Source organism: Panthera onca, chromosome A3 (assembly GCF_046562875.1).
Source record: "Panthera onca isolate mPanOnc1 chromosome A3, mPanOnc1 haplotype 2, whole genome shotgun sequence".
Classification (NCBI taxonomy): domain Eukaryota; kingdom Metazoa; phylum Chordata; class Mammalia; order Carnivora; family Felidae; genus Panthera; species Panthera onca.
Window position 1 is genome coordinate 104,115,767 of NC_138341.1, and position 11,319 is coordinate 104,127,085.

An 11,319-nucleotide genomic window follows, 5' to 3' on the forward strand; every position below is an offset into this window, starting at 1 on the left:
ATAAATAAATAAACTGGGGCACCTGGATGGCTCAGTCAGTAAAGCATCCGACTTCGGCTCAGGTCACGACCTCATGGTCCATCAGTTTGAGCCCTGCATCAGGCTCTGTGCTGACAGATCAGAGCCTGCAGTGGATTCTGTGTCTCTTTCTCTCTCTACCCCTGCCCTGCTCATGCTCTGTCTCTGTCTCTCTCTGTCTCTCTCTCAAAAATAAATAAACATCAAAATTTTTTTAAAAATTAAATATTTAAATAAACTTTTTTAAAAGTTCTTAATCATATGAAAGCATCTACAAAAAATGTAGCAAACATGCTTCATAATAAATCATTAAAAGCAATTTCTTTAAAATAGGTAGAAAATATAGATTTCATACTACTTGGCAATAAGAATGAAATCATGCCATTTGCAGCAACATGGATGGAAATGGAAGGTATTATGCTGAGTGAAATCAGTCAGAGAAGCACAGATATCATATGTTTTCACTCATATGTGGATCTTGAGTAACTGAACAGAAGACCATGGGGGGAAGGGAAGAGCGAAAAAATAGTTACAAACGGAGGGAGGCAAACCACAAGAGACTCTTAAATACAGAGAACAAACTGAGAGTGGATGGGGGGTGGGGGAGAGGAGAAAGTGGGTGATGGGCATTGAGGGATGAGCACTGGGTGTTGTATGTAAGCCAATACGACAATAAATTATATTTAAAAAAGAAAAAAGAAAAAAAATGTAGATTTCAAAATATCTTTTAGGAGCACCTGGGTGGCTCAGTCAGTGGAACGTCCCACTCTTATTTTGGCTCAGGTATGATCCCGGGGGGTCATAGGATCAAGCCCTACATCGGGCCTGTGCTGAGCACAGAGCCTGCTTAAGTTTCTCTCTTTCTCTCTCTCTCTCCCTGCCCCTCTCCCCATCTCAGCCTCTCTCTCTAAAAAATTTTTTAAAAAGTAAAAAAAATATCTTTTAAACTAGCATCCCACAAATATAAAATATCTAGGAATACATTTAATAGGAAATGAGGCGTGTAAGTCCTCATCAAATTGCCCTTCCAACTTATTACAGTTCTAAGCACAATCCTGAATAGGGAATCTGAGAAAGAGCAAAGGAGGACTAAGATACTTGGAGGAGAGGAAAGAAGAAAAAACAAAGGAGGGAGTTTGTCTAACAAGATACAGCGAAATTGCAATGCTACAGCAAATAAAATAATCTGTACTGGCAAAAGGGTAAACAGGCCAAAGGGACAGACCACACAGACTAGAAGGAAACAAACCCACCCACCATCTATGGATGATAGAAGTGGCACTGCACATCAGTGGGAAATGAAGAGATCATTCACTCAATAAAATGTGGTTGAACAACTATTTATCCATTTGAAAAAAGATGAAATTGGCACACTATTTCACACAACACACAGAAATCAATTACAGATGGACTAAAAACTCAAATGTAGAAAACCAGAACCTCTTACAAAAGTTTTCAAGAACTCAAAGTAAAGAAGTTGGTTTTTGTTTTTGTTTTGTTTGTTTTAAATTTACTTATTTATTTATTTGGGGAGGGGAAAAGCAGAGAGAGAGGGAGAGAGAGAATCCCAAGCAGGCTCCATACAGTCAGCACACAGCTTGACATGGGGCTCGATGTTACAAACTGAGAGATCATGACCTGAATCAAAATCCAGAGTCAGACACTTAACTAACTGAGCCACCCAGGCACCCCTACAGGAGGAGTTTTTTAACTGGACACAACAAGTACAAACCATAAAGGAAAAAAAAAATGGTAGATCTAGCCATATTAAAATTAAAACTTCCCTACAGCCTGATGAAAATAGTTGCAATTCACAAATCCAACAACTCTTATAACTAGAACATATAAAGAACTCTCAAAACTTACAAGTAAAAAAACACAATGTAGTCAGAAAATGGGCAAAAGACATGAACAGATATCTCACCAAAGAGGATATACAGATGGCAAATAAGTACATGAAAAGATGTTCAACATCATCAGCCATCAGAGAAATGCAAATAAAACCCCAATAAGGTATCACCATATACCTACCAAAATGCCAAATAAAATATCAACACCAAATGTTGATGAAGATACAGAGAAAATGTATCTCTCATACACTGCCAGTAGGACTGTAAAAGTGGCATAGCCACAATGGAGAAGAGATAGGTTTCTTATAATACTAAATATGCACTTACCATATGACTCAAAACCACTCCTAGGAATCTATCCCCAGAGAAATGAAACCTAGGCTCACATAAAAATCTGTATACAGAAGTTTAAAAGCTGTGGTTTAGTGTAAAATAAAAATACTAGGAAGACAAAAAAAAAAATCTGTATACAAATGTTCGCAGCAAACTTTATTCATAATAACCCAAAACTAGAAACAACCCAGATGTCCTTCAATGGGCGAATGGTTAAACAGACTGTGGTCTAGCTATACCATGAGATATTAGTCAGCAATAAAACAGAATGAACTGTTGATACAGGTAACAACTTGGATGGATCTCAGGGAATTATGCTGAGTGAAAAAAAAAAGACAACCTGAAAAGGTTGTTTCATGTATGATTCCATTTATAGAACATCCTTGAAATAACAAAATTATATAAAATTATACAGAAATTTCACTTCTATAAAAAAATTATAGAAGTGAAAAACAGATTAAAGGTTGCCAGGGATTAAGGATGTGGAAGGAGTATGTGGTTTTATATGAAGAGGTAGCAGGAAGGAGCCAATGGCAATGGAGTTCTGTACCTTGATTGTGGTGTTGGTTACATGAACAGACATGTGATAAAATGGCACAGAACTAAAGAAATACATGTAACACTGCTTAAATGTAAGAACTCTGCATTGTACCAATGTCAATTCTCTGGCTTTAATGTTTGCCAGGGTACATAGGACCCCCCCCAAATCTTTTCTGCCTGTGAATCTATAATTATTTCAAAATAAAAAGCTTGCAAAAATTAAAACTTCTGTTCATCAAAATACACCATAAAGACATGGGGGGGTGACAAACTGGGACAAGATATTTACAAGACACATAATCATCAAAAGACAACAATCCAAAATTAAACAATCCAATAGAAAAACAGGGAAAGGGACACTCAGAGCAAGGTGTCCCTGTCTTCCAGCCAAATCTGCAGGTCCAGCAAGGTAGCGGGAAACAGAGGTGAAAGAGTTTCCTGATCCCTTCTATTATTTATACCTTCACAATCACTGTGCGACAACCAATCATGACTCTTACCTCCTTTGGGGAGGTGGGAGGGGTGTGTCTCTCAGTATTCTTTCACAAAAGCTGAGAAGCATCAAGTCTAAATCCAAAAAGACCATTTACCAGGGAATCTGGGGAAAGTACACACTCTGCTCTTTTCTCTGACTGGAGGCAAAGAGCCCATCATCTGGGAAGAACAGATGACAGTCAAAGGCGGAGCCGTCTGCCTCCCACAAGAAGGAAAAATCACGACTTGGTGATGCCAGGAAGTCCCAGACCCCAAAAAGCTGGTTATCCTGAAGGTCGCCACAACCATAGCCTTTTAAAGTACCTCCTGTTTCCATCTTTATACTTCTCCATCCCCGAAGCCATCACTAGAGGTAACTGAGCAGAACTGTGTGCTGGCATCTCCCACATTGTCACAGGCCCTCTGCCCACCCCTCTATCCCACGGCTCAGGCAACTTCACAGCTTCAGTGGCCCCACACAGCCAACTCCATCATGTGTCCTTGAACATGCAGCTCCAGCCCTCCCCATCTTCACCCACACAGGCAGTCCTAGAGGAGTTATCCTCTGAAACCCAACTCAGACACCACCTGCTCCTTGGAGGCCTCCACAAATCTCCAGAATGAATCACTCTCTTCTCTGAGCCACATCTGCACCTTATACCACCATTACTCTCACACTTAGCTCAGCGAATTACACATAACTCTGATCCTCAGTCTGTCTCCTCTGCCTGACCAAAAGTGTCCTGAGGACAAGGTCCAACCCTGTATTCTTTGATACCTGGTGCAGGGCACAGGTATACATCAAAAGTGTGCTGACTTGAGCCTATTGATGTTACTAAATAAGGGCTACAGACTGGTAATTATTTTTCTAGATTTATACCTATTTATCTAATGCATCCTTACTGTCCCCAAATCCCAAATCCCACATTAAGCCTTTTTAAAAGGAGGTCAAAGCACTATGGACCTATTTCAATACATAAATAAGACTTAAGTTGAATGTATCACCAGCCTCAGTTGAAAACCTTGTAATACACATAAACTTGTAAAAAGAAGATCAAAATGTTTCCTCTTGAAAATAATGGGCAACAGATCAGAGGTATTGTTGAAGTTTAGGCCATAAATGTGAGTTTTTCACTGCATATTTTTTTTTTGTTTTTAAAATACTGACATTCTAACAAGCACTTGAATGGAAAAGATATTATCAGCCTCTGTATTCATTCAATTTTAAATCTGGAACATAGTGAGGTTTTTCTAGACTTGCTTTACTGATATTAAAAACTAAATGTGTGCATGCACACACACACACACACACACACACAAACACACAAAGCAAGTATGCATCTTAAAAAAGTACTTTCCTAGGTCCTTAAAGTTGCCTTCAGGAGGGAGCAACAAGTTCAGTGCCCACGTTTTAAAGCATAATGTTAAAAAGTCTTGCTATCAGAGCTTCCAGTTAAAGTCCAAGTTCAGTGGAATTTTTAATTTAATTTGCCTGATTTTAAGAACTTCAGGACAATATCCGACAAGATCAATTTTCTGAATATCTGAAAACAATTTACGTGAGTATGCCAAGAAGTTAATGTATATTATAAATCTTACAAATAACATCCTCTATTCTGCATTCTTGAGCCCACTTTCCCGGGCCTGAGAATAGGCATTCTTTTCAAAAGAAGAGACTTTGAAAGAGCATGACCCCTCCAAAAATATGTGTGCGTAAATGTCTTTCACAGAGAGGGAAAGATTCTAAGATCCTTAAGAAAATTTGGAGGGAATGGAAGTAGATTAAACATTATCACATGATTGTCCTGTCATTTAAATACAAAGCAGTGATAAACGCTAATAAAGAAAGTCAGTGACCTTCTAGATTATTCTGTGGGAAAATCCAAGGCATTCTGAAATTCACATTTGTCTTCCTTTCAGAATTGCTGGCCTGTGTCATAAACCAAACCAACTACTCCAGATTAAGAAGACTAGAAATTAATTTTAGGTTTCTAATCTCTGGATTTCAAGTTTTATCAAGAAAATTATTATACTTCCTTTTTTCATCTTACCAAGATTTCACTAACTAGGGGAGCAGAAACAGAAAACAAAGGCCCTAGAACTCCTGAAGTTGGAATGCGCGCACACACACACACACACACACACACACAGCAAAAACCAGTATCAAGGAAAAATCACAAACTAACAAAATACCACGGAAAACTGACAAATGAACAAAGATGCTCCTGGTGACCACTCAGATAAAGCTTAAGGAGGTGACCTCAGTGTAAGAAAGAATCAGCTTTTCCTATTACTCAGACGGTCATTTTGAATTCCAAAATCAGCTTGTAAAAAAAGGAAAACAAAACAAAAACCCAGGGAAGCTCCAACAGTGAAAAGTGAATAATACAAGTGACAAAAACATAAGGGCTTTTTTTCTTTTTGTCTTTAAATGTAGGTCAAATATTGAAATCCTCTACCAAAAATAATTCCACAGAACAGTCCTACCTTTCAGTCACTCTACATCCTTAATCCAGATCCATGATCTGAGCCCCTCATATCATGCTATGCCCATAGAAAATCCTCACTGGGCCCGGCATGGAATGCTTCATTAATAGGAAAGATCTAATTTTTATTTAATACTTTGTCAGAAAGACACAGGCACCTGTCCATGGAGGCAGTCATGGTCTTCAGGTTCTAGTAAAACAGACATGCAGTCAAATCCTGCCTCTTCAAGTGATCTCAGACAAGCTACTCAATTCTTCTGTCTCCCGTTTTCTTATCTATGAAGTGGGATAATAATGAGTATCTATCTCCAGGGTCCTATGAAGATTCCATAAGATCTGATATGTAGTATTTGGCAATTCCTTGCTCAGTCTCTGTTAACCATAATCATTATAAACATTGCCGGGCACAGACAGACAGGTCCTGATCAATCCACTTCATAGCCCAAGCCCCACTCTGATTACAACTGTTTTCCAGCACCTTCACAATACAAAATAACTTCCATAATCATTAACATAATTGTCTTAAAATCTAGTATTTTTGACGTGAAAACTATAGAGATGGAGTACAGATCTTTAGTTGCTATTTGGAGGGAGAGTTACTACAAAGGAGTAGCAGGAGGGAATTTGGGGGGGTGGTGACAGAACTGTCCAGCAGTCTGACTGCCACAGTGGTTATAAAACTCAGTGCACTGGTCAAAATTCATGAAAGTATATACCAAAAAGAATGAATTTTACCATATGCAAATATAAAATATTTTTTTAAATTCCAGAACAAAAAATTCTAACTAGAGAAATCAAAATAGTGACAAAAAACGAAATTAAATGTCCGAGACATCATAACAGCAATATTCTATATATTATCCTATAACTAACCTAAGTCAAATCCAATTTTAGTTACCAGCTCTGATTTATTCAAGCACAAAATGTCAATATTAATCAGGAGGCACTGCTTGTCTATAACAGAAGCAAACACTTTTTTTTAAAATATTTATTTATTTATTTTGAGACAGAGCACAAGCAGAGGGGGTACAGAGAGAAAGGGGGAGAGAGAGAATCCCAAGCAGGCTCCATGCTCAGTGCTGAGCCCACAAACCATGAGATCATGACCTGAGCCAAAATCAAGAGTCGGAGGCTTAACTGACTGAGCCACCGAGGCACCCCAGAAGCAGACTTTAGAAATGTACCTACACCAACACTAAATGAGTGGTATTCTCCATTTACATTTCTACTTTGTTGCCTAATGAGTAGGTTCGTAGTATGCACCCGTTATCGTTTACAATCTCCAAAAGATAATATACAAGTAGTAGGTTTTAAAGATTTAACACAGCTTAAAATGTTTAGGCATGTACACATCAAGAGATACAATAACTAAAAAGTCAATACATGCATTTTGTATTTTAAAAAAGCAAATTTTCACTCAGAAAACATTCATCCATAAACCACCAAACACAAAGGTAAAACCTCCCAATACATACACATTTACACATTTTACCAGTCACCTCCTGGTTTCAGTATACACAGAAGGCATGGCCACCAAATAATTAGACTTTTTTTTTCCAATTCAAATAAGCTAGAGAGGAACAAAGCAATGTGAAAAGGAGTACTGTGAAAATAAAAACCTAAATGCCCTTCAACTGTTAAATGTGTAAACCAATTACAGTACATCTAGCAAGATACTACCTAGCAATTAAAAAGAAATGAATTATTGATACTTGCAACAAAGAAGACTCTAAATCATGAAAAGAAACCAGACACTCCCATAACTCCCACCAAAAAAGATCATGTACTATACGATTCCTTTTAGATAAACTACAAAATGCAAAGTTATCTATAGTAACAGAGAATGGATGAGTGGTTGCCTGAAAGAAAGTTACCAGAAGGATTATAAAACAGCAAAAGGAAATTTGGGGGAATGATGGATATATTCATTACCTTGACTATGGTGATGGTTTGACCAGTATATACATGTCAAGCGTATCAAACTATATACTTTATATATGTGCAGTTTACTGTATGACAATTACAGATATAACACGGTGATATTCCTCGTTCAGCCCCACACCAACACAAAAAAGTGATTATCACAATGAAACAAGTCATATAAATTTTTGGTTCCCCAGTGCATGTAAGACTGATATGTAAACTATACTATTCTATTAAGTGTGTCACAGCATTATACCTAAAAAAACAATGTACATTAAAAACAATGTAAATTAAATAAGGCTTTATTACTAAAAAATGCTAACGATCACCTGAGCTTTCAGCAGTTGAAATCACTGATCACAAAGTACCATAACAAATATAATGAAAACGTTTGAAATATTGTGAGAATTATCAAAATGTGACATAAAGACATGAGGCAAGCAAATGCTGTTAGAAAAATAGCACCAATAGACTTGCACAGTGCAGGGTTGCACTGAACCTTCAATTTGTAAAAAACACAGTATCTGCAAAGCACATTAAAGATATGCCTATATTTCTCAATAAGGCTGTTGAAAAAGACCATTAAAAAAAAATTCATATTCCTAGTACATTCTGTTTAGATCACCACCATCTCTTCCAAACAGGTGAATATCCGAAAGTCATGGAACTTTTTCCCTTAGTGATTTCCATGCATGAAAAAAACCTTAATAACCTAAAGATTTAATAAATAACAACGGTTAATATCCACATAGCTGTGATCACGTGCCAGACATTGTTTTAAGTACTTTTCTGACACTAACTTATCTAACTCTCACTTTAACCCTAGTTTACAGATGAGAAGACTGAAGCAGAATGTTATCTGCTCAAGGTCACACAGCTAGTAGCTGGTGGAAGAGCTAGGATTTGAACCCCGGGGTGTGACTCTGAAGGTCATTTTTAAGTTCATTTCCTTGCCCTATGCTCTACTGGCACACACAAGACACCATATGTGAAAATCAAAAGCAATACATATTGCACTTAAAGAATACTTCCATACACACACAGAAGTATTTGCTACATTTTGAAAACTCCCAGGAGGCTAAATAAAAAACAACACATTGGAGCACCTGGGTAGCTCAGTCTGTTGAGCACTGACTCTTTATTTTGGCTCAGGTCCTGAGCACATCAGGGTGCGCTCTGAGCTTGGAGCCTGCTTAAGATTCTTTAACCCTCTCCCTTCCTTGTGTGCTCTGATAAAAAAAAAAAAAAATTAAACAAATAAATAAAAATATTTTTTTTAAACCTTCATTCTTTTCCCAATTAATAGGTGGAAAAAGGACAAGCCAGAAAGACTGGACAACTTGCTGAGCACACAGAATAAATGATAAATTGACTGGTTCTTGGGAAGCTGGTTCACCACATTTCCAGTCCAATTCTCTCCAATGCCTTCAAAGTCCTAATTAATTTAAGTAAATCTACCTGGGAGACAAAAATCTAAATACAGCATGTGAAAAACATAAAAGTAATTTGCTGTTCTCTCAAACACCTTATTGGTTCCTAAATTCCATCCACAGGGTCTAATATTCTGCAGATAGTGGCCTACAGTCTTTTTTTTTTTTTTTTTTTTTTTTTTTTTTTTTTTTTTTTTAATGCTGTCCCCACCCCATCTTCCAAGTGATTTTCAGGAGCAGCTAGGATTGAGAATTCCTGAGACAAATGAGATTTAGATTTCTCATTGAAAAGACAGAAGAGAGCAAGATGCCACAAAAACTGGTCAAGCATGGCCCAGGGTTTTCCAAATCAATACTGAACTACTGAACACATGCAGGCTTTTGAATTCAACTTCTAATAAATTAAAAGTAAAAATATGCACAGAGGAAAAATGTGCACACAGGTGTCGCCATGGCAACAGTTACATAACATACCAGAATGACAAATTCTCAGCTTTTTAGAATCTAAATTGGCATTCGGACATCAAACTGATAACTAAAAGCAAAGGAAAATATGTCACATATCCGATGCATGTAAAACACGGAATAAACAACACATTGTGAACTGTTTAAGAACCGCAGGTTTAAAAGAGACAGTCTATAGCTGATGCCCCGAATTAATGCTCCTTGAACTTTAAGGTGCACTCCCTAGAAAAGATTCTTGAGTCAGTGGGTCTTGGGATGGAGTCTGAAACTAACGTTTCTGAAAGGCTCCCAGGTGATGAGAGTCAGTATACCACACTTTGAGCAAGACCCTAAACCTTGAATACTGATCATCAAATTAGCCAACTGGTCTTCAAATATGGGGGTGTCTAGGTCCCAAGAAACAAGTGTCAATACAATTTACCCCTAGTATGGTAAAAGCAAACAAACAAACGTGAGGATACTGAGAAAGAAGCCAGGGGATACTTGTTGTCAGTCTTGTGGCTTAAGAACCATAGAATATTGTGACTCGCCGCAACCTAGTAGCTGTCGAGGTCAGTTGGAATGTAAATTCCATGAGAGAGAGGGGTTGTTTGTTTAGTTTACCGCAGAATCTTGATGGTCTAGCACACATCAGGTACTCAATAAATCCAATGAATAAATGAACGGGCAGTATATACAAACACAATCCGTATTTATGTCACAACCTAAAAATGTCTGAGACTGTATTTGTATAAATCGTGGTCGGCAACCATAGTTTGATACAAATACCTGGCCCATTCACTGATTTTGTCCTAAAAAAAAAACAAAAAATTACCCAGAGTAATACTTTCACTTTCAAGCCCAGGTTTCTTGCACCCTCTGTTAACAACTCTTTAGCACTTTGAAAACAACGAGGAAAAGGTGGAAGCACAGGAAAAAGAATTCAGAAAAGGCTCAAAAATCAAAGAGAAAAAAAAAAAAAAAAAAAAACAGAGGGGGAGAGGAGATGGGCAAATAGTTCAGTGCAAGTGAAGGACCATCTCAGGTTGTCAGGAGTTCCATGTTCTTACCTATGATGGTGGCAGGGTTTGGGTTCGGGCTTTTATTAGTTTTGTTACTGTCCAGGGTCACTGGTGGAGTAGTACTTGGCTGAGCAAACTTAGACTACACAGGCAGCAGGCTCTGAAGCCCACCTTCAGGTGCTTTGGGGACTCAACCTTCGGCCTTACTTCCCCTTTCCCAGGGTCTCCCCGCGCGTAGGGTGGGGGGGGGACGGGAAGCTGCCGCTGCCCAAACACAAGATGATTTGGGCAGCCTCACTGTCGCCTTGAAGCCATAACCAGGAGTTAAGATGGCTGCGAAACACTGGGTGAGGGGCCTGAATAGCGCGAAGGATCTGCCCGAAAGAAAAATGGCCACCGTTCATTTCTCAAGGACAGCCCAAAACAAAAATGGCGACCAAGGCTGGCCATTCAGAGACTAGGAACGCAGTGAATAGGATTGGCAGGTAACGAATCTCCATTACCCATAGTGCTAGACAGCAGAGGTAATCGAGAGAAAAAGAAAACCCAACTTTTTTGTGGTACAGAGCTTCTTGATACCGGAAAGTTACTAACACAAGAATTACATTATAAAAACGGTTGGAAAGTAAAGGTGGTTTTCACGATACCAGATAAACTCTAAAATAGCGATTAACATAATTCCCTCCATAATTATTTTGAATGCTACAAGAGAATGAAAGTTTTGTCCTCGAACTAAGAAACAGGACGGGGAGAGAGCGCCAAAATTATCCACTTTGAGGACAGCAAGTGTTGGCGGACT

General features: G+C 38.3%; 1 protein-coding gene across 2 annotated transcripts in view; it reads right to left on the reverse strand.

The window, feature by feature from the left end:
* Positions 1–11,319, reverse strand: part of SLX4IP (SLX4 interacting protein) — a 182,366-nt gene that overhangs the window by 170,017 nt on the left and 1,030 nt on the right. The window contains exon 1 of one of the 2 annotated variants that reach the window (XM_060611964.3): positions 10,569–11,028. The exons of the other annotated variant lie outside the window; for it this stretch is intronic. The gene's annotated coding sequence lies outside the window, so the exon portion shown is untranslated. Of the gene's footprint in view, positions 1–10,568; positions 11,029–11,319 lie in introns of those variants that run through there. 2 annotated transcript variants of the gene reach the window in all.